The sequence below is a fragment of the Phocoena sinus genome, chromosome 3 (assembly GCF_008692025.1).
Source record: "Phocoena sinus isolate mPhoSin1 chromosome 3, mPhoSin1.pri, whole genome shotgun sequence".
Classification (NCBI taxonomy): Eukaryota; Metazoa; Chordata; class Mammalia; order Artiodactyla; family Phocoenidae; genus Phocoena; species Phocoena sinus.
This window is the reverse complement of record NC_045765.1, coordinates 9,650,748-9,673,323: the sequence shown is the minus strand read 5'-3', so window position 1 is coordinate 9,673,323 and position 22,576 is coordinate 9,650,748. Positions and strand designations below refer to the sequence as shown.

At 56.9% G+C, this 22,576-nt stretch overlaps 1 protein-coding gene across 11 annotated transcripts in view; it reads left to right on the top strand.

Annotated features, from left to right (window-relative positions):
* Positions 1 to 22,576, top strand: part of NFIX (nuclear factor I X) — a 128,472-nt gene that overhangs the window by 21,461 nt on the left and 84,435 nt on the right. The window lies entirely within an intron of this gene.

Sequence of the window (22,576 nt, the reverse complement as noted above, 5' to 3'; positions counted from 1 at the left end):
GTCCCGAGGGCGCAGTGCGGGGACTGTGTCTGGCGGCGCTCCCTGGGGCGGGCGCAGCGGTTCCCGAGGGTGGCAGCGGCCGGCGTGCGTGGTGGTGGCCCCTGCGTGCCGCCGGGGTGCCCCGGGCGGGCCGAGCAGCCCGGGCGTCTCCCCAAAGTCTTTGTTCAGGCCTCACATGGGAGCGGGGCTAAGAAAATGGCGGGGCTCCCAAATTTCTGTGGGGCAGGGGAGGGGAGGGAGGGGCGGGCGGGCTGCCAGCCCTGGCCGCGCCTCTTCGCCGACCCTGGACGCCGCAGCCGCGGCGACCCCCCCCAAAAAAAAAAAAAAAAAAACTTTCCTCGGCGCAAACTTTCCGGCCCCAGCCACCCTGGCTGCCGCTCGGTGGACCAGGCGGGTCTGGGGAATCCCATCCCGCTGCCCGGAGGCGGGAGGGGCTGGCGGGAGCCGCGGACACTGACGACGGTGCTGGGGCCACGCCGCCGGGTCAGCCGCGGGCGCTATGCCGACCTTGGCGCGCTGCGAAAGCGCGTCCCGCCTCCAGCGAAGTTCCCTGCACCGCGCTCGGCAGGCGGCAAAGGCCCGGGGGATGCCTGCCTTGCCACCCCACCCTCTCCGGTGGTGGCTCCTGGCTCTGAGAGGGCACAGAAGCTGCCCAGAGCCCCACAGCAGCCCTGGTAGCGCTGTCTGCTGGGCCACGCTATAGCTGGCATCCCAGACTCCGCAGAGGCGACACCTGGGGGCTTCCTAGCCCTGCCTGCCAGCAGGGCCTGCGTTTGTGGGGGGAGTCTCTAGGCAAGGCCTGGGTGCTAATTGTCCCCGCTGCCAGTCTGAGGCTTGCCAGCTGTGTGCCAAGTGCGCCCAGGCTGGGAGTGGGAGTCCATGTGAATATGGCTGCTATGTGGGTGTGGTACTGGCGAGGGGATTAGAGGGTATGTCAGGGGTGTGTGTCAGCCCCCCGCGTAACAAACAGAATGCCCACACCACACTCTCGTATCCACAGATGCAAGTGTGTGTGTGAGTCAATCTCGGGGGTCTGCTTGTGGTCCTGTGGATCAGCCGTGGGCAGCCCTGTGTGTATGGACACGTGTATGGCCCAGGGTGAGGGTCTTCCTGTATAGGATGTGAGTGTGTGTTGGTGAGGTACACATGTGTACGTATGTATCACGGTGTGCATGCAGGTGTGAGCAGGCATTCTGGCCACTATGGCAGTGTGGGGGACCCCCGTATCTGTGCCTCTGACTGGCCGGCCACCCATCTTTGGACCCCGCATGACGACCCTACCCACCTAGCTGGGTCTGAGCTGTGGCTGCCTTTGGTGCCACATTTGGCTGGCTGATGTGGCTGGTATTCGGGGCCTAGTGGGACCAAGACCTCATGCTTGAGCGGCCCCTGGCCCACCAGCCGCCACCTCGGCTCCCTGGCCTACCCTCTTCCTCAGCCTGGGTGAGAACTTGGTTCTTCAGATGTCACAGACCTTGGGAAAGAAAATACCAGCTGATCCACTGGTGACAAGACTAGGGAGTGGCTGGGGCAGCCCCCAGACTCAGGGTGATGGCCAGCGCTTGGCTTTCTGACACCTTCGAAGGGAGCAAGGGCTCAGCTCTGTGTCACAGGCCTGAGTATGCCAGGGCGTCGGGGGAGAGAAGGGGGCATGGACTCGCTAGATTGAGCCCCTCAGCTCTGGGCAGGAGGCTGCTGTTGGCTGGCCAGCAGGGTCCAGCCTTCCCCTCCTGACGGCCACATTTCTGGGAGCTAGTCTGTTTTTATAAATCTTTCTGCTTCCATAGTTTGCTCTGCCAGTTTCTGTCTTTTCCTCTATCTCTGTCTGCCCCTTTTCCATCCATCTCTCTGTCCTATATCTTTGACTGTCCCTGTCTTTCCCTGTCTCTCTCTGATTCTGGTTCTGGCCCCATCTCTGCTCCCCACCTCCCCCTGAGTCTCGGACTCTGTCTCTTCTCTGGCCTGTGTGTGTGTGTGTGTGTGTGTGTGTGTGTGTGTGTGTGTGTGGTGTGTGTCTCTCTCTTTCTCTCTCTCTTCTTTTTTTCAAACCAGAATTGGCTTCGATTTTAAAGTCAATAAATGATTGAGCAGGAACGAGCTTGGAGCAGCGGGGCCCTGGTGGGGAAAGGCACTGTGGGCGAGGGGGAAGGGCGGGTGTGGGGGGAAATCTCCTTCTGGAAAAAGCATCGAAATCCAGGGCGGCTGGGCGGGGTGCTTGCTAGAGCTGCTTGAGCCCACTGCAGCCATGGGCCTGAGTCCTCGGTGGAGGGGAAAGTGGTGGATGGATGGCCCCGCACCCCTAACAAACAGCGGCACACAGGATGTGGACACACACATACACCACCGCTGCCGCCAAGATGAGGACATGAACGACATGTTTATGCTGATGTCCAGACACAGCAAGTTCGTCCATGGACAGACGAACTTACGGACACAGGAAACGGTGGACCTGTGTTCTCTCCCCACTGGCACACACACACAAACCCCTTGAAATGGGATATGTATATCGACATAAATGCACGGAGACACAGCGATACCGTCCAGACACATTCAAATACAGGCTGACTCAAGTGCGTGTTCACCCCCACACTTACACAGACCCAAGGGCACATACCTTTACACAGGACACAAGGCTGTTGGCTTACCTGGGTGTGTATACAGACACGCATATTCGCCGACATTACCCGCCACGTGGCCCCACGGGAGCAGTGGAACGTTCACGTACCCTTGTTTCCACGCAGCCACATACACACTCCTTCAGGGGAGGGGAATGGACTGGGGCCTCCCTGATGCCCCCACAGCTCTCTCCCTGGGTCTCTCTCCCCTCTGTCCCTGTGAAGCTGTTGCTCCCTGTCCCGGCACCAGCAGGGGCCTCCTTTTTATGGCGCATTTTCTCTCTGGCTCTGGCCCTGCATGCTTCATGTCCGCTGCTGGGGTGGGAGGTGTGTGTGGCCACGAGCTGGGACAGAGTAGGCCATGCCTGGGGTTAGGTTGAGCTTGGACAGACTGAGCTCAGAGCCGAGGGCTCTGCTGAGTTAACGTGGGGGCAAGAGGCTCCCCTCTCTCTGGGGGCTGGAGCCACGGGTCCTGGCCCAGCCAAGAATGTCTTGTGTGGCCTCAAGGGCTCCCAGGTGGAGCTGTGGGAGCAGAGGTTGAGTGTTAGACTTTGCAAGTAAGACAGCACAGGGTTTGAGCTCCAGCTCTGCATCTTAAATCCTGTGACCTGAAACACAGGACTTTCTTGGTCTGTAACATGGGCAATAAAAAAATAAATAAATAAAAATTAAAAAACAAAATGGGCAAAAATAGTACCTACCTCTCATGCTGTGATTAGGTTCGGTGTCATGCCTGGCACACATAGCATGTGCTCAAGAGAAGGAATGACGTGTCATTTTGGTTATCATCATTAGGCCAGCCCCGGGCCCTCCCAGCTGAGGGTAGGCTGCTTCAGAGGGATGGAAGCCAGGGTCAAGCACCTCCCAACCATAGAAATCCAGATGGACTGTCTGGAGGAGGAAGCAAGAGAAGAGTTCGGAAGGGAAGAGGCCAGCTCATGGCCCAGCGGTTTTCCTTTAGGTGGGGTCCTGTAGGCCAAGTAGGGGACGGCAGGGGTGTAAGGCAGGGAGAGGTGATGGTGGGGGTAGGGGAGGGGGCAGGGAGAATGCCAAGGCCTGGGCTGCCCCGTGGGGACCAGATGCCATTCTTGGGGGCTCTGGCTGCCCTGGCCCTTTTCCTGACCTCGACCAGGCCCGCTTTGGGGCTGGGCTCTGAGGCCTTGTGCCAGAATGTGCAGGAGTGTCTGTGCACATGAGTGCCCAAATGTGAGTGGGGCAAAGAGCCTAGAGACCTGGGTGGGTCCCAGTGGTGACCTTAGGGATGTCTGCATGGCTCCAGAATCATTTCTGCATCTGCGTCAGGGCATTGTCACCTGGGACCACCATGGGGACAGGATGCATGTGTGGGACCCTACGTGGTCACTTGGCAGGGTCAAGTGGGCGTTTCAGGTATGTGCAGGGGGTGGGCATGCAGCTGTGGCTGACAGTGAAATCCCCCCCGCACTGACCACCTGCTTCCACTTCCAACCCGCTGGGAGCCTGGCCTTTTTGGTCTGCTTGGTTCCTGTCCTCTGCTCTTGAAGTGCAAGTGTGGGGTCTCACGCTTTCCTCCAGCTGGACCAACAGAGGATGAGGAGGCCCGGACAACCGTGCTTCCCTTCAACGCGGTGCTGAGGATGGGGCTCCTGTCCCTCCTAGCTGAGGTGGGAAAAAGGAGGGGGTGTCTGCACTTTCCTACCCCCAAAACCCTGGATGTGGAGGCGAAGGGGCCAGGGGAGACATCCCTGAGCAGCTCCCCGGCTTCTCCCCGATTCGCATGTGTGTTTGTCAGCATGGTGAGCCTTAGAGCCACCATTTTCCCGAGGGCGGCAGTGTGGCTGTGCGTGTGTGTGGGTCCCTTTCCAAATGTCCCTGTGTCTCCGGACGGTATGTCACTGGATGCGGCCTGGTGTCTCTGAGGGCCATTCCAAGCTCCGTCTCTGCGTATTCGGGTGACAGTGGGGTTGGTGGCGTGTGTCACCATGTGTGTCGGGATACCTGATGTGGTCTTTATGTCACGGTGCCGCTGTGGTATGTCACTAAACAAATCGTCGAATCCTCTGGGTGTCTGATCGTCGTGACAGGCGTTGTATCTGTGTGCCTTACCGTGCATGGCGGCCTGTTGTGTTGACATACCTGTGTCGATGCGTGCGCCTATAGGTATTGCCCCCATGGCATTGTGCGTCCCGGGCTTGTCCCTGTGACCATCAATGTGTGTTTCACCACATGGGCCCCTCTCCCTGGCCTCCCTTGGCCTCTTGGCACCTTGTGAAGTGCCCACCATGGCGGCCAAGCTAGTGTCTGGGAGCAGGCTGGCTTCTTCGAGGCTTCCCATGAGGTGGCCCTGCTGTGGGCCCCACCCGTGCCCCTGGCCCGGCATGGACAGAAGCCCGTTGTGTGGCGAGGTGCGGGTGTGTGTTTGGGCCGCCCACAGGCCTCCCTCTGTCTGCCCGGCGCACATTGATCTTGGCTTCTGCCTGTGTCCGTCGTGGCCTGGCCAGCTGGGGTGTCCGGCTGTCTCTGTGGGCCAGAGCCCACTGCCCCCTACCGTCCCCAGCGGTCAAGCCTGCCCCAGGTCCCACACCTCCGTGCCGCCCGCTGTCCCTCCGAGGCCCTGAGAGCGCGGATTTGGAAACTGAGGACCCCTGCCTGCTCCCCCGCCCCCCTCTCCTTCCTCCCTCTCTCTCCCCCCCTCCCGCTCCCTCGCTCCCTCTCTCTCTCTCCTCCTGCCAAACGCATCTTGGCTCCGTCTGAATATCTCTCCTCCTCGATTTTTGGCTCCAGCTCTGGGCGCGTTCACTAAAAGAAGGGCTAGCTCCCCCCTTCCCCGCCCCCCTTCCTTGCTGCCTCCCCCCCCTCTGGAGGAGCCCCTCTGAGGGCGGGAGTGGCCGCGTGCAGGGGCCTGGGCCCCCAAGCGGGCTTGGCCAAGGGGGCACAGGCCTGGTGGGCGAGGGGGCTGGGTGGACTGGGCCTGGCAGCCCGAGAGAGCGGTGGCCGGGGTGACCATGCTGCCCGGCTGGGCGGGCGGCCGGGTGGGGAGGGGTCGGGGGCACGGAGCTGGGGTGTCTGGCTTCTGGTGGGGCTGGCAGGCCTCTGTGAGGCGCAGCTGTGCCCAGAACGCCAAGCTGCGTTTGCCATCACTACCGATGTGGCTGCGCCAGCGGGGAGGGGGAGGCGGGTGGCGGGCACTGCGGCGCTCCATAGCCAATCGGAAGCCGGGGTTGCACTGGGGAGCTCTCCCCCCACTGGGCCCCACCCTGAGGGAAGCTGGGGTTGGTGTCCAGCAGTGGGTAGGGGGCAATGCCACCACCGCCGCCGAGGACCCTGCCCCCTTGGTTGAAAGCTCGGGGCCAGCCTTCCTGGCACAGATGGGGCAAGGGCGGGGGGGTGGGGTCTGTGCCCACCTGAATCTTCAGGAGCCTAGCTGGAGTAAGGGGCAGCTCAGAGGCGCACCCCACCCCCTCGGCCCCAGGAAGCGGCTTTCAGTCCGGGGCAGCCAGGAGCTGGGGTGGGGGCCGAATCATCCAGGAGGGTCCATCCAAATATCGGCTTCAGTAGAATCATCTCGGGGGTTTATTCCGGGTCCATCTCACACAAAGTCGCACACTCTCATTGGCACACACAGGCACAAAGAATCACGCTGTCACACAGGCACGGCACACCCTGGCACAGCACACAGACAGGAGCACACAGACACAGGCGTTCCCACACAGAGGCTCGCCTTCGCGCCCAGACACCTAGGGATGCCCGCCACACTGAACACAGAGGCTCGTGCTACACACGCAGGGACACACATGTGGGTGCAGACCCTGGGGCACACATGGTCACACGGTAACACACTGTGAGACACACAGCACAGACACAGGCACTGCCACCGCCCAACACACAGGAGCTCACGGCCCCACAGACACGTGGTGAGAAGCACACGGCACACGCACACGGGGACATTGTCAGACACATGGTGAACACACCTGGCGATGTCTGGAAGCATTTGGTTGTCACACTTGGAGGGGGGTTTGCCACTGGCACCTAGTGGGTGGGAGCCAGGGATGCTGCCCAATACCCCACAGTGCACAGGATGGCCCCAACCACACATAATGATCCAGCCCCCAATGTCAACAGTTACACACATGGGCCCAGCTAACCCCTGACACCCACTGCGTGCGCACGCACCCACACACACACGGACAAGAGTCCAGCTGACACAGTATCTCACAGTGTCTTGCTTACTAGGACCCATGTTTTGTCACAAATGCAGGGCCCCCCACCTCTCACACACACACACAAGCCCAGGTGCAGATGGTGTGGCATGTACACAGTCCCATGTTGCCCCAGCACACAGGGACGAGGGTCACACCCACACACCCATTCACACCTGGGCCACACCTGGCCCTGCTTGGAAATGGCACCTGAGAGGCGAGACCTGCCCTCCTTGTACCTCCCCTCTACTTGCTGGCCCTGCTGGCTGTCTTTGAGCTGCAGATCCAACCACCCCAGCCTCTCCTGAGGGAACTGGGAGCTCTGAGTCCCTGTGCTGGTTTGTAGAGGCCTGGGGGATACTCCTGGGAGGCCACATGCCCACGCATGCCCAGGAGACCCTGGCCCTCTGGGCCTAGCGGCTAGGGGCCCCCGTCTCACGGTCTTGCTTCTGGCAGCCATCGAGACCGTCCAGGATGGAGGCGAGGCTGACCTCTGAGACTCTTGTCCTCCGTGTGGTTGTCTCATTAATCCTCTGGCCGTTGACTCCTCATTTCTGACTCTGGAGAAATACGACTGGTGGAATCATACAGGAAGAAAGCGTTTTGTGGGATAATAAGTGAATGAGTGTTTGTCCTAAAAATCACAGCAATGGCTAAAGTGTGCCGTGGGCTCGCTGTGTCTCGACCTGTGCTAAGTGCCTTCCTAGCTTGTCTCCCCGAATCCTTCCACATGAGGCGGGTGTGGCAAGGGTTAGCTGTGCCCGTGTGTGTGTCTGACAGTATATTAGGGCAGGGTTTCTCCACTTTGGCACTGTTGGCATTTGGGACATTTGGACATTATTAGGGGAATGGGGCCTCTGAGCCAACTTCCTGGGTTTGAATCCTGGCTCTGCTATTCACTAGCTGTGTGACCTGGGCAAGTTGCTCAACTTCTCTGGGCCTCAGTTTTCTCTCACAGGGTTGTGGTAAGGATCAGAAAGGAGTTGGCTTATCCAGAGTCCTTTAAAACAGTGCCTGATGTGAAGTAAGTGCTTGATTTTATAGATGAAAAACTGAGACTCAGAGGAGAAGCACGCTGGGACAAGGCCAAGGGCTAGAAAGTGGTGGAGCCTGAGCCTCTTCTCTGATTGCCACCATCCTAAATCCTACTGATGGGACAAAAATGCAGCTTATTCTCTGGCCTTTACCAAATTTCGGAGTGGGCCTCTAGGCCTTCCATACCCCCATTTGAAGTATGTCCCTGCTGTTGGCCCTTGAACCGTCCTTACTGCTCTGACCTTCAGATCTTTTTCTGTCCAGGGCTCAGAATGAGAGTGGATGGTTATCTCATCCCCTCTGCACACCCACTGGCCAGGCTTGCCCTCACCTTCCTGGCAGGGCCCAACACCCTCTCCCACACATTGCTGGGCACCTAGCCGAAGCCCTCGTGCTGGGGGTGCAGCCAGGGACCTGTGCATTCCTTCCACAAATATTTGTTAAGCACCTCCTGGGTGCCAGGCCCTGTTCTAGGCCCTGGGGGCTCGGCGAGGAGCAAAATCAGTGGAGGTGCCAGCCCCGGTGAGAGGGTAGACCGTGAACCCGATAAACAAGGGAGGGTCCAGCACTTGAGACAGCGATGGGTGTTATGGGGAAAAGAGAACAGTAGGGTCCTCGGAAGTGCCGGGCAGCTGTGGTTTTAGCAGAGGTGGTCTGGGAGGCCTCGTGGCTCGGTGTTGACTTTCAACTCTGTTGCTCTGCCACAGCTCAAGTGCGGCCTCCCAGGCCCTTTGCCCTCTGCAAGGGGGCGGTGCAGAGGTCAGGGGTACGTGACTTAGCATGGTTGCCCCCACCGTCTGCCCGGAGCGCACAGCCTGTTGTTGCTGCTGTCCGAGGTCATCCGTGAGCCGTACTTGTGGATACGCCGTATGCTGCCCGCCTAAGACCTGGGGACAAGATGGCCGGCGCCTCTTCTCTACAGAAACTGGGCGTCAATGGGCACCGGGCACTCTCAACTGTGCCGCTCTGAGCTGGGGGGTGGGGCTGGGGCAGCTGGTGGCCCGGAGTGGCACTTCCACCTGGGCCCCTCAATTTAGCTCCCTTGGGGCGGGTCCAGTTTATTTTTACCCCAGCCTGTCACCCTGGCAGTGCCAGGCCGTGCCATCTTTGTAGGGTCTTGGGGACCTGGCTTTGTCTGCCGGAACCCCGATTCCCAACTAGGTCCCCATCTCCCTCCACCCCCAGAACTCCAGGTGTGAGGGCTCTGGGCTGGGGCTAGTGGGGTAGGCACTGCTGGCTGGCAACCATCGTGCCCAGCCTGGTGGCATTTGGTTTGGCACCCTGCCTGCCCCCCACCCCCACCCCACGCCTGGGCAGAGCCGAGCGGCTGCTGCTGCCAGTCTCCATCTTGAAGCTTGGAGTGGGGGTGGGGGAACGCTGGGCACCTCCCGGCCCCCTGCCCGCCCCGTGCCACCTGGGACTTGTCCCCCATGCCTACTCCTTGGAAGGGCCCGGGCTGCTTTTCCCGCTGCCCCTTTGCATCCTGGAGCTCGGCGAGGATGCCCGCCTGGCTTCCATCTTCCCTGCTCGCTTCCTCGCTCTCTCGCCTGCTTCCCTGTAATGGCTCACCATTTTTGGCATCTCCTCCCCCTCCCCCTCCCATAGGCGCCAACCTCACTTCCAAACCCGCCATTGCTGGCTCTCTGGCCTCTGCTGCCTGGGGCTGGGACCCTGGAAGAGAGAGTTTGGGGGGCCGAGCATATGGGCATGAGGGGGGCTTTCTGGGTGCTTGTGTGAGTGTGTGTCTGGAGGGGGAAACATGCTTCGAGCCAGCTCGTGCAACCAGCCTCGAGGTTGGCAGAGCTGGGCTGCAGGAAGGGGGTGGCGGAGAAGTGCAGACTCTCCCATTTCTGACCGGCCCCGGGGCTTCGTGTCAGCCTCTGGGCCACTGGGAGACCAGGTGGGCATTTCTGTGCAAGCCGGGGGTCTGGACTGGGAAAAGCAAGGCTTCATTTGTAGGGTGCTCCAACCCTTCCTCCCCCAAGTCACCCCCGTCCCCAGGACTTCAAGTTTTCTGTTCCCCCCGTCCAGAGCCAGGGGTGGGGGAATCAAGCCCCACGTTGGGCACTCGTGCCCCCAGAGGGACAAGGGACTTCGGAGGAACCGGTTTACTGCCCCCCCCCAACCCCAGCTCGCTGCCCGCCTCTCTCGGCACTAAACAAAGTTTGCTAAGTAACTTCAAATGTTATTTGAGGACGGCCTGGCCTCAGCCCAAGGCGGCCCTGTGGAAACTTGTTTTTCGCTGCCGAGGCTGCAAGTATCAAAGACACACTTTCGGGGGGGGGGGTGCTTTGACGCCTCTCCCCTCTCTCTGGCAGGGGCTGGCCCTGAACGGACACATAGACACACAGAGGCCCGCACCGGCAGAGGGACACACACATCATGCTGTAGCTTGCGACACCAGACACATGACAAGCAAGGACCATAGCGCTCACTGATAACACACACAACACCCACATACTGACACACCCAGGGGGGAGGGAAGGGTTTGGAGTGTGCTGCCCCCAGCCCACAGGCCCTGGGGTTTTTCCAGCTGGTGAGGTTTTTCCACACTGGGAAAGTGCATGGCCACGAAGCCTGGAGTCCTGCATTCTCAGGTCTGGTGGGCATGAGTGGGTGCTCAGATGGGTCCCCTCCCCTTTCTCAGCCTCAGTTTCTCCAACTGTAGAAGGAGGCGCTGGGCCCAGAGGGTGTAAGAAGCAGAATCCCACACTGATGAGAAGAGTGCCTGGGTTGGAATCATTGAAGGGAGGAGTGAGTCCCTAATAGCGGGGTCTGAGCATGAGGCGTGGGGTACAAGCAGTGCTCATAGGTGTCATCTGGCATTTCTGCAAACCTGATGGGTGTCCACCCTGACTGGAGACCCCGACCTCAAGCAACTCTAGGTTTGCCAGTTCCCAGGGAGGTCTCTGTTTTTCTCCCCGCTCCCTCCATTTCTCTCCTGGCTTTTCTTGATCTTTCCCTAAATCCCTCCTTCTCTGGGTCTCCACCAGCCCTGCCCAGGCCTGGAGCTCAGGGAAATCGTGGGAAACAGGCTTGGGGTGTGTGTCCCTCACTGAAGCCAGACAGGCCTGGGGTCCTCCATGCCCTGAGGTCCCTGATGAGCCTCCTGGAGTTCCCCAAACTCAGGCAAGAAGATGGGGGGTGGGCATCTGAGCTGACACAATGTGGGAGGGGGAAGATCCATCACAGGGTCCCTCTGAAACATCCCCTCCTGAGGTTTGTAAGCAGATGGGATCCCGCTGGACAATAGAAAGCCCAAGGCTGGACAGGACACCGGACTGACCCGCCCCCAGGCCCTGAGAGCCTCCCCATCTCGCTGTCAGCCAGACCCTCACTGAGATAGGTTTATGGGGGGTCCCCTGGTCCCAGCCCCACACACCGCTTCATCTCCACTCACAGTCGGTACCCGCAACACCCCGCCACCCGCAGTCTGTCGCGCAGTGACAGCCTGTCACAGGCACCGCCGCACACCGGCACAATCTGTCGTCCACGCACAGTCTCACACACAACCTGTCACACACACGCACACACACACAGCGGCACAGTCACACACACAGCCAGCCTCACGCGATCACACCAAGCGTCACAGCTTGTCACAGCCATAGACTCCTCACAATAAAAATAACAGCTACCAACTCCCGAGCAATTATGCCTGGGCAGTGGGTGGGCGGGTGCACGTGACCTCCTGTAACCCTCTCAGCGTAAGGCAGGTATGAGTAACCTGTTTTACAGATGAGGAAACAGGCCGGAAGGTCACATGCCAAGGTCATGAGGCTAGAAGTGGGGTGGCAGGAATTACTCAGCCAGGCCCCCAGGGGCAAGCGACATTTAAACAGATCTCACTGCTTTTCAACCCACTCCTATCCATCTGAGACTCCCCCTTCTGACCCCCACCCCCGCATGGGAGTTCCCTTCCCATTCCCCAGATGGGAAAAACTGAGGTTCTAAGCAGCCCAGCCAAGAAACAGGGGAAGGGGCCTCCTGGCCCCTTGCGTAAGAGGGCTCACACTGTCTGCCTTCACCTGAGGAAATGTGAGCCATGCCCTCCAGCCCAAATGTTACTTTGCTCCTTTTGGACCGCGGTGGCTGCAGCCTGCGGTTCTGCTGGATTCCATATGTAGGAGCCTTTGGCTGGGGCCAGGGTTCTGGAAGGCAGAGAAGTCCTGGGTCTTCAAAACCTCTGTCTCCATCCACAGTTGGGGGTGGGAGTGGCAAGCCGTAGGCTGCCAGGCAAGTCCCTCGGCCCAATCCATGCCCGGGAGACTCGGGCTGCCCTGTACCCCTACTCCCCAGGGCCCTCCGCATTCCAGGGCGCTTCCTCCTCCTCTGCAGCTCGCTTTCCCCTTCTTTGTTCCACCACCCCCACCCCACCCCCGCCCCGCTCCCCGGGGCTTCCCCCATTAGCGCTGCCACGGCCAAAACCAACACCGCTCCAACGACATCCCGCTGAGACCCGCCGGGCGGCGGGCGGGCCCTGCCCCCTGGCCCGCTCAGGGGCCAAATCCTGGCTCGGCGTGGCGGCGACGGCGGCCCCGGCGCACGTGGCTACACTTAGGGCAAGCACATGCGCACACCCCGGCGCATCGGCCCCGACGGGGCACCCGGGCGGGCGCAATCCCAGGTCCAAAGACCCAGCGGACACTCGGCCGCGCGCACGCACTGCACGTAAGCACGCTCCTGCACAGGGGCTCAGACCCCGGTCGCCAGAGTGCCCTAGCCAGGCGCCCCCGACCGGGATCCCAGGCACCGCCAGCTTATACGCATACACGGGCTTCACGCCCCAATGGGACTGCTGGGAGCACACCCCCCCCCCCGATAAATAATACCCTTTCCCAACCTCAGATGGGGTCACACACACACACACACACACACACACACACACACACACACACACACACACCCATGCGCTCTTGCTTGCATCCTCACCGAGGTTCTGAGCGCTGGTACTGCTCTGCGTCCCCACGGGGGTCCCGGGCTTAGGTGAGCCTGCAGGAACTGCCGGTGCCCGCGCACGTGGCTCCAGGCCCACGCGGGCACACACCTCCCCAGTCTGCACACGCGTGTATTTCACGTGAGCTGCACACCTGCCAGGCCGCCCAGGGCACCTGGCTGCAAAACCGCATTCAGGTTTTGGGGGAGGGGACTGGGAATCGGAGGCCTAATTCCCACCGCCCCCATCTCTCTTAGAACACCCGCCTCCCCAAATGTCCCTGGGGCGCAGGTGAGACGCCCCAGAACTGTTGCCCAGTGGCGCCCCTGCATGTGCTATATTTATATTGGAAATGTGTACCTTTATATATATTTCTTATATGTAAGAACCTCCCCCCATTCCCGCTCCACGTTTATACTTGGGTTTTACCATCCCTATTCGGCTTCTTCCCAAACCTGCAAAAAACCCCATTTCTCCAAGCAGGGACGTGGGGCGAGGCAGGAGCAGCCTCCCCCCTTCCCACTGTGGACGCCCCTCGTTCTTAAAGGCTAGGGACCCCCTTCCCACGAAAGGCCGAGCTACATCACCGAATCCCCAAGCCCTCCCCGAAACACAATCGCGGGGGTGGGTGCTGGTGGCGAGACATTGCTTTTTGGTGTGTTTGCTGTTGCTGCTTAAATTAATCCTGAGTGACGGCCTGCAATTCCTCTCCACAAAGAGGCCGTTTAATGCCCCCCCCCCTTCTCGGGCGAAACTTCCATTTACCCCCCTGAGTCCAGCTTGGCAGCTCAGGCCGCGCGCTACGAGCCCTCCTGGACTTTCCCTCAGGTGCGCCCGGGGCTTGGAGGCGGGTTCCCTGTGAGCACCGTGGACCTCAGGAGCGAGTGTGGGTGGGTTTTGGAGGGATGGGAGATGTCTTAAAATAGAAGCGTCTCGCTGAACGGAGGTGGGGGGACGGCGTCCCAAGACTCCCTAGACGGCCCCACTGCCCAACCAAAGCCCTCCGGATGCCCCCGCCCGCCGAAGAAAGATCAACTTCCGTGCCTTCTCCAGAGCGCCCCGAGGGGAGGATCCAGACCGTCCCCCAAGTCGCCCTGAAGCACCCCAGTCCGCGTGTGTTTGTGGAAATTCCGGCAGAGCCGTGCAGCGGGTGCCCGGTGCCCGTGTGCTAGCCCCAGCGTATGCCCCTCGCCAGGCTCCCGCCTCCTGCGACTCCTTTCATTGTCACCTCCCGGGTATTCTTTTCGTGCGTGACATTTCCCCGACCCGCTGCAATTGGCTCACGCTTGGCTTGGGGGGCAACATAGGTGGGTGAGGGTCGTGGCGAGGCCTCCCCTGGGCTCAGGCAAGGGGAGGGCTGGGTGTTTTCCACGCGCAGAACTTGGGTGCTGACTGTCGTTGTCACTTGCAACGCGCACCACAGGGTAGAAGGGGACAGCATAGCCCTCCAAGGTGCGGACGGCCGGGACCCGAGGGCGTTTGAGGGCCAGTGCTTAGAGTCGGGCGTGCGCGTGCACCGAGGCGAAAAGGCGGGAAGTGGTGCGTTGAAGCCCCGGATGTGGAAAGCGCCTGTGGCACAAGGTTGTGTCGCTCGGCAGGCGGAACGGCTCCAGGCGTTGAATGAGGAGTGAGGACCACTGCCCCCGCGGGCAGGTGAGGGGAAACCGGGAATGGGTGTGAAGGAGCAGCGGCGACAGGCGAGGCCTAGGGCCGTTTGCGTTCGCAGCCAGAAGCACCAGAATGATGCCAACTAGACCCCGAGGGGGTCTGTGGCGGCCTTTCGGACCCCGCACTGCGCTGGCGCGGCTCCCTCTAGCCCCGTTGCGGCCCAACCCCTCCCCGCGACCCCGCAAAAAGTAACCCGGTGCGGGCGTCGAGGGCCGGCCTGGTTCGCGTCCTGGGACATTCGCCATTTGCAGCACCAGAGGCCTGCGCCAGAAGGGGCTCAAATGGCGGCGTTTTGGCCTCGAGGCGGGTTCGGTCCCTTCACCAGGCGCGCGACGTGGGGTTCCGGGCCGCCGTTTCCTCATTGTCCCTCCTCCTGTGCCATCTTGATACCCGACAGGGGATAACGAGGGGGCTTTGGGGAGAATGCGATGTTAATGATTCCTGTTCTTTGGCTGCTCGAGGGACTTTTTGAGCTTAACTGCCCCAGAATCTTGAGGGCAACTTTGGGGCGTCCTTACGGAGAGAATCCCTTGTACGCGTCTCAGCCTCCAGACCCCTAGCCTCGGAAGAGCCTCCCCATTTCTCCCCAAGTCGCCTCTTTTTTTGTGTGTGAATAAGGGCGGGGAAATTTACCAGGGGAGCATTTTGTTTGTTTCAAGGGTTGGCTGGGTTTGGGGGCGTTTGGCCTCCAGCGAGCACAGGGAAGAAATGTGACTAAGTGTTAGAAAATGCGCTTTCCCTTTCCCTCTTTTCCGCCCTCAGGCCGCGGGAGTTGCGCAGCTTCTAAGAACCTTTATAAAAAATTTCCCCCTCAGATATCCTCTGATCGACACCGCCTTCCCTCGGCGCTGACTTCTTGAATTTGGGGCGCGCTAAGGCCTCTCCACCCATTGCTTCCAGCCATTTTGCAACACTTCTGGGCAGGCCGGGGGAGAGGATGGAAAAGAGGAAAAAGAACGTGTGAGCCGAGTGGATCCGACTTAACCTGTTGGAGAGGGAAGCTAGTGTCCGGAAGGCGTCCCCCCCAGTCTACCCCTGGAGCTCGAGCAGCCCCCGGGCGTTCAGAGAAAGCACTCAGGGGCCTCCCGATCTGCCCCTCCGAAGCCAGTCATAAACCCGACTTCTCATCGCCCGAATTACTTAAGGGCGCTTTGATGGCGTTAGGTCCTTTTCCTTTTCCACGTGCGGGTGACTCAGCCCGCTCCAGCTGCGACTGGGGAGGTGACCCGGGGCAGCGGTTGACACGGCGCTCGGCACCCTCGATGGGTTGGGAGGCGCCCCATCCCAGTCGCATCCACTCCCCTCAGGCTCCCAGACCACACTTAGCTCCCCTTTCCCCCCCTTTATTTTTCGGGTCATCTTTTCCCTCTTCTTTAAAAAAATTATTTTAAAAATTGTAAGGAGTTTTTGTACTTTTTTTTTTTTTCTTAACGTGAGACAGAGAATGTTTAATGGAAACAGGCATTTAAAAAAAAAGAAAGGAAAAAATACATGTCGGCTGTCCGTGGAGCTCGAGCCTCGCCTGCTTGGCGACTGAGCTTTTGGTCGCCGGTTCCCTGGTAGAACCGGCATGGGGCACCTGGGATCTCTGCCCGTGAAAAGGCGCTATAGAAATACGAGGAATTATTATGATTTTAATAAAATTGTGTCTCATTTAGGAGCGCGCTTCTGCACTGCCTCTGTCGTCGGAGCCCGGGTTTGCCACCGCAAAGTCTGTAATCAGAGAAAAATACCAGCTTTGTTGAGGGTTAGAATATATCATTGGCTCATGTGTGCGGGTTTTTTTTTTTTAATAATGCTAAGCATTGGAATAATTAAAGAGTGAGAAATAATTCGTCTCTCCTCTCCCCTCGGTATTGTCTTCTTTAAGGGTGGAAAGCGCACTTTTAGGCAAAGCTAGTTAGTTTTAATGCGGGCTTTATTTCTCAATCGCCTTCCCTCCGCTCCGGTTTGATTCGCAAATCCCCAAACTGGCACAAGCCGGGAAACTTGCCGCGGCGGCCGTTCTTCTCCCGGAGTTGGAGGCTCGCTTTCCTTTTTTCCCCCCTCTTTCAGAGACAACCCTCTCTTCTTCCCTCCCCTGCCTCTGGGCCCTGACCCACTGCCTGGTTTTCGCTAGAGCGATTTAAAAAAGAAAGAAAGGAAGAAAGGAGCCGGGCTCTGGTACCCCCGTGCCAGCCGAGGGCGCGTTTCCCTGGCGGCCGGCTGGTGGGAGAGTCAAACCCGGTGGCTGGCGGGTGTGGGGTCTCAGATGAACAGTCTCGCCGCCTACCCTGCACCCCCCACCCCCCCAAAAAAGGATCAAGTAATCCAGTATTTCTAAAGATCGAAGCCTCAGAGAGCTCAGATCCCTTATCATATTTTAAATTAAGCTAAACAGTTCTTTCTTCCCAGCCTCATATGCAATAGGAAGAGAAAATTCGGTCCTCGAGAGCCTGCCTTGGCAGCCCCGTGCCCTTGGTAGGGGAGAGAGCTGTCTACTTGGGCTGGGGCTGGCATCCAGCCCCAGGATGGTGCCACTACCCACAGGGCCTAGATTTGGGGCAGGAGAGAAGGGTCCAGGGCCAGTGGTGGGCACAGCCTAGGGAGATGTAGGAACAGAAGAAGAAACATTTCATCAGGGCTGCAGAGGTTTGCTTCAGGCTGGTGGGAGGCTGGGCCACTGTCCTGGTCATTCCCCCAGGTGTGGGGTGGACGGGCTTGAAGGGAAAAGAGGCTTTGGTGGTGCTTGGGGAAGACGCAGCTCCCGTGAGAAAAGAAAGGGGAAAGAGGGCAAGAAATTGGGGGTAGGGGCTTGTGCCCCAGGCACCAGTGGATGTGCAGTGGCTTCGCATTGCAATGGGAGTTATTTATTTGCTTCAGGTGTTTTTAATTAAATGGGTTCCTGTTTTATTTACCTTGTTATTCGGTGCTTAGACTTTTCAGCGATCCCTTGCATTCTTTTTTTTTTTTTTTTTTTTTACATAAGCAGAAACTTTTTTCTCCCCTTGGAAAGATATTGTGGGAGGTATTTTGCCTTCAGTGCTTTCTCTTTCCTGCTTTTTTTAAAATTTAATTTTAAAATTTTAAAGTAAATTTAGTGCGAGTGAAAGTGAGGGGGGAGCCAGCTGGGGCTGGAGCCAGGGAAAGAGGGAGGCAGATGCAGCAGAGTTGGGCCTCCCTTCCCGCGGCAGCTCCACCCCGGGACCCCCTCACTCTCTAGGCCCCCTTCTGCCACTGCTACTCCCTTCCTCTCCCTGCAAGGCTCTTTTGGACAGGGACGAGGGGAGCCTGTCCTGTTGTGTGCGCATTCACCCTTCAGGAACCCCTGCCTCTGCAGAGCCACTTTTCCCTCATGACCACCTAATATCAGGGCCCCCCAGTCCCTGCCTGCTTACTCCCGTCAGTCAGCTTTCAGCTCGGTGGGCCCAGTTTGTCTCCCACACTTGCCCTGCTTGTCCACTAACCCCGCTGCGTAGTTGGTTGCCCTGTTGATGGGATCAGAGTTGGGCAAGCACAGAGAGAGACGGACAGACAGACAGACAGAGGCGCAGAAACCCGTCTGCAGCAGTGAGGATTCAAGCGGCTTCTTTTCACTATGAATTTTTGTGGTCACATGAGTAGTGCACTTGGCTCTGTAATGTGCGTGTATACATAGGTGCTCAAATTTGAGGCTGCTGGCGTGGGCAGGAGCTATTTCTAAGGCATATGAATTATGAGGACTCTGTAGTTGAAAAACTCAAGGCCCCTTGAGCGGTGCTGAAAATGTTCTATTTCTTAATCTGGGTGGAGGTACACAGGTGTGTTCACTTTGTGAAAATGTATCGAGTGGAAGACTTAGAACTGTGTGCCTTCTTTCTGTGTGCCACACTTCAGTTAAAAAGTTTATTTTTTAAAAAGGAAGGCACAGCCTCAAAAGTAAAGGCCGAGGGTTACAAAATAATAATAATCATTATTATTATTTAAATAAGAAAGTTCTCCAGCCTGCTTTGCTCAGGCCTCTCCACTAAGGAATGGTGGGAGGTCTTGTAAAAATTAGTGGGCTGATAAAAAACCCCTCAGGCATGTGGCCCATGAGGCTTCCTTCCTCCACATGTGCGGAGTGCCTGGAAACCACCTGCAGACATAGGTTTAGCTGTAGGATTTTAACATCTCAGGACCAAAGGATAGAAATTGGTAAGGAAGAAGTTACATGCCAATTACATTTTGCTCTCAACATCTGGAAAGCAAAATTGCAGCTGTTCTCCCCCTCCCCATTACCACCTCTTCTTTTTTTTCTGCACACTTAAATTTTTTGTACTTGTGCCATTCGTACTTCGGTTTTCTGCACTGTTAAAACATTTTCACGGCTCTGACGAAATCAAATTGTTGGGTTTGGGCTTTTAAAAAAAATGTGTATGTATATGTATGTATCTTACAGTCTGACAGTATAATTTTTTGGAGCGATTTATTTGAACAGGCCCGCAATCAGTTGATAATCCCCTTCCTTTTCTTTCCCCTTCTTGGCCTTTCCAGCACCATTCAGGCCAGAAGCTTGAGGGAGAACGCTTGGCCGCTCTTGCCTCTGCTCCTTTGGGCAGGTACTGACAGCTTCGCCCTCCACGGCCCTTCTGCGGTGTTTTTGTTTTCCCTTCGCCCCCCAAAAATATTTGAACCAAAAAGCCTCTTTTTTTTTTTCCTCCACCCACAGCAAACTGAAAGGGCTAGTGAACCGTGATTCAACAGAGCGAGGGCGCCTCTTTTCTTCCTTAGCATTAATTAACTCAAGTTCGTTAGGACGTTGGGTCTGTCGCCCACAGTTTTCTCTTGTGTGTGCTGAATCGGGTCATAGAGGGAGACTTCCCATGCAAACAGTTTGTGTTGGAGCTGGAGGACACAGAGGGGGAGAGAGGGTAAGAAAGAAAGGGAGCCAGTGAGGGACGGATTGTGGCCGAGGGGTGGGCATGGTCCTAAGCTCTGGGCACCCTGGTGCCAGCCTCAGAAGGGGCTAGACACCGGGGGAATAAGGATTCTCGGGTTTCCTTGGCAATGATCCTGATAATAAAATAGTTGGGGAGAACAATACATTTTGAGGGATTGAAAAATGTCTTCCTTCCAACTCCTAAAACTGTACATTTGGGGGAAGCCGCTTGCTTGGACAGGGCCCATCCAGCTCCCCTGAGCCCTCGAGCAGCAGTGAAAACCTCGGGCTCTTCCCATCCTGGCCACCAGCTCTCTGCCCCAGGCTCTGGGCACTGCCTGTTGCCACAGCAACTGCAAGAAAGAGGTTCTCTCTGGGTCTAGGGGCGTGCAGACCAGGCAGAGGGCACCCGGAGCTCAGAGAAACTCTCCTCTTGCCCTGGCCCTTCTCTCCTGTGGCAGGGGGAATAGACCTGGCAAAGCAAGGGGGTGTCAAAACATCCTGACAGAACTCTTGGAGCTCATGAAAAGGACTTGGGAAGGCCACAGGAATTGTCTCCAAAGTGCAGGGCGAGTGGTGGGGAGAGGGGAGAGGACCATCTCCCCTGGAGGATCCCCAAGCATTTTCTGGGGTCAGTAGTTGGCAGCCGGGCCTTGGGCGAGAGTTTTCAACATTTTGTTGTTTGCTCTGGCCTCCTCTCTTGCCCTCCAGATATTTTCTCAATGCGCTGGGCACAGACCTCATCTTCACCTGCTAGTCTCCCCTTACCATGCGTTTTGTCAGTTTTTCTTTAGAGAAAGTTGTGAAGTTGGCTTGTGGGGTTCTTCCTTCTTCCCGGACCCTTGACCACCATGGAGTGACACTTCCCAGACCGACCTGGTGGGTGAGGCTCAGGCTTCGCACTGCCCTTGCCCCTTGAAGCCCTTGGCTGTCATCTATCCTGTGCGTTGGTTCGTTCTGACCTTCGGAGGGTCCCATCCTCACAGAGCTCCCTGAATGGACGACGGGGCTCTGACTTTCCCGGCTTTTACTTCGATTTGGTGACACAAGAAAGTTTCAAGCAAAATAGTGAATTAAAGACTAGGGTTTTGTTTCCCATACTCTGTAGAGGATGAAAGTAAACAATTTCCAGTTGCACTAGAGAGAATAGATCGTCTTCCCCCAATACCTCTATTCCTGCCCGATTTTATTCAGTGCCAGGAGGGAGAGGGGAGATGTGCCTGGAGCAGGGTAGTGTTTGGAGCCAGAATGAGGCTGCCTGTTGGCCCGATCCCAGGCCACCGCTCCCGGTTTGTAGTCAGGAGGAGAAAAGGAAGGGAAGGGGGTGGGTGTTGGTTTATAGGAGTGTGCAGCCTGGTTCTGAGGCAGGCCTCATCCTAGACCCAGCAAGGGGTGCAGGGCAAATCCATTCAGCAAGCTGAGGATGCTAGAAAACCCCCGTCCGGTCCGCCATTCCTGGGCAGAGAAAAACAGGCCCAAGTCAGCCAAAAACCCGCTTTGTCCAAATTCTCCGAGCCTCCTCGCAATGTGCATATTCTGGTTTCCATGCTTGGCGGTTCCAGACTCTTGGATGATTTTACTGTGGCTGCAGAGCCCCTTCCTGCCTGCCCGCCCCCACCCCCCAGAGAGGGGAGGCCCCACCCACCTCTCAGATAAGCAGCCGGCCCCTTCCTTTTGCTGCCTACGGGTTCTCTTTCCATTTCTGTCCGGGAGTCGGGCCACTGCTTTCTTGTATCCCTTCTTCTGTGGGACAAGATGGAAGATCTCAGGGGTACGAAGTTGGCTTCTTTTTGGTTCAGGCCAACGCTGAATTATAACATCCCGGGAATTGGACAGGCTAATCAGGGCTCTATTTGTGGCCTTTTAAAATTTCCTGCATCTTTTTTCACCCAGGCTGCAGATATGCAGTAGTAAAATGGATCCTGATATATCTGGTAATTCCTATGTAGGTTTTTGTCAGTTATTTGCACTGTGTACAGTTATCCAAATTAACACGGACATATATAAAACTAGCATGTGTCCAGGGTCTGAAAGAATAACTCTGAGCCTTAAAGCAAGCAGGATGTGGACAAATAGGATTTTTTTTTTTTTTAAAGATAAAGTGACCTCCAAATAGTCGCCCTGTTTTTAAAGATATAACTTCTTGTGCTTCTAGATGTTTTACTAGTGGCAGGTATAGGCCAGTTGCAAAACCTGTCTCAGGCTGGGAAAATTATTTTGTTTCCTTGAATATTTTTGAATACTGTGTATATGACTGAGATTCTGTACACATTTCCCTGTTTTCCCTTAAATAATCCAGAAGGCCTCATTTCTTTTGTGGATTTTTGGAAAGCGACACATTTAACTTTCTCAAGCTAGAAGCAGTCACTTTAGCTAGTTTTTCTTTTCTTTTCTTCCCCTTCTGCTTCTCTGTCTCATTCTTCTTCTTCTTCCCCCTGTCCTAGAGTCCTTATCTTTTCTCCTTGCTCATTTTCCCTTTTCAGCTGCATCTTCTTTCCCTCCATCTCTGTCCTTCTCTCTCTTTGCAGTTTTGGGCCCAGCTTGTCTTGCTCTCTCAGGATTGGGCTTCCTTCTCTCTTTCTTTTCCCCTCCCCCTATTCCTCCTCTTCCTACGGCCTGCTCATTCTTTTTCTTTTGGAGGCACATTTTTCCTAGTGATGGCTGAAACCAGCATGGGTATTTCAGAAATGTTTCAGTGAAAACTGTTGTTGTTTAAAAAAAAAATCAAATTCTATATACGTGACGGTAATGAGAGAGATCTTTCTCTCACAAAGGCAGAAAAATTCCTTTCCACAAACTACAAGCCCATGTGAATTTTAAAAGTCGAATCTCTGGCTTCTGGGATTTTTCTGTTAAATGAGGGAAAATACCTTTTCCCTGCTTTTCCTTAATTTTTCCTCTTTGTTGTCTTTAATTTTCTTTTTTGCTCGCTACTGTCACCAGCATCACTGGCTTCCTTACCCCTCCGTTTTTTCTCTCATTCCCTTTCTCCCCTCCCCTCTCCTTCTCCTCCAAGGCTTGCCTGTCCCCTTGCTCCCTCCATCCCCTGAGCCCTTACATTTTCAGGTGGCTCAGCCCTGGAGAAGCCTTGAATCCTCAGAGGTTTTTTTTTTTTTTTTTGCCTTGGCTCTGATCGGGGTGCAGAGTGCAGAGTATCTGAGTTCCTAGCCAAGACCGAGACTGGGACAGGTAATCTTCCAACAGGAGCCTCTACTCTCTTAACAAAAGGGGGACAGTCCCCTTTTGTCTGGGGTTTCTGAGGGGCGTG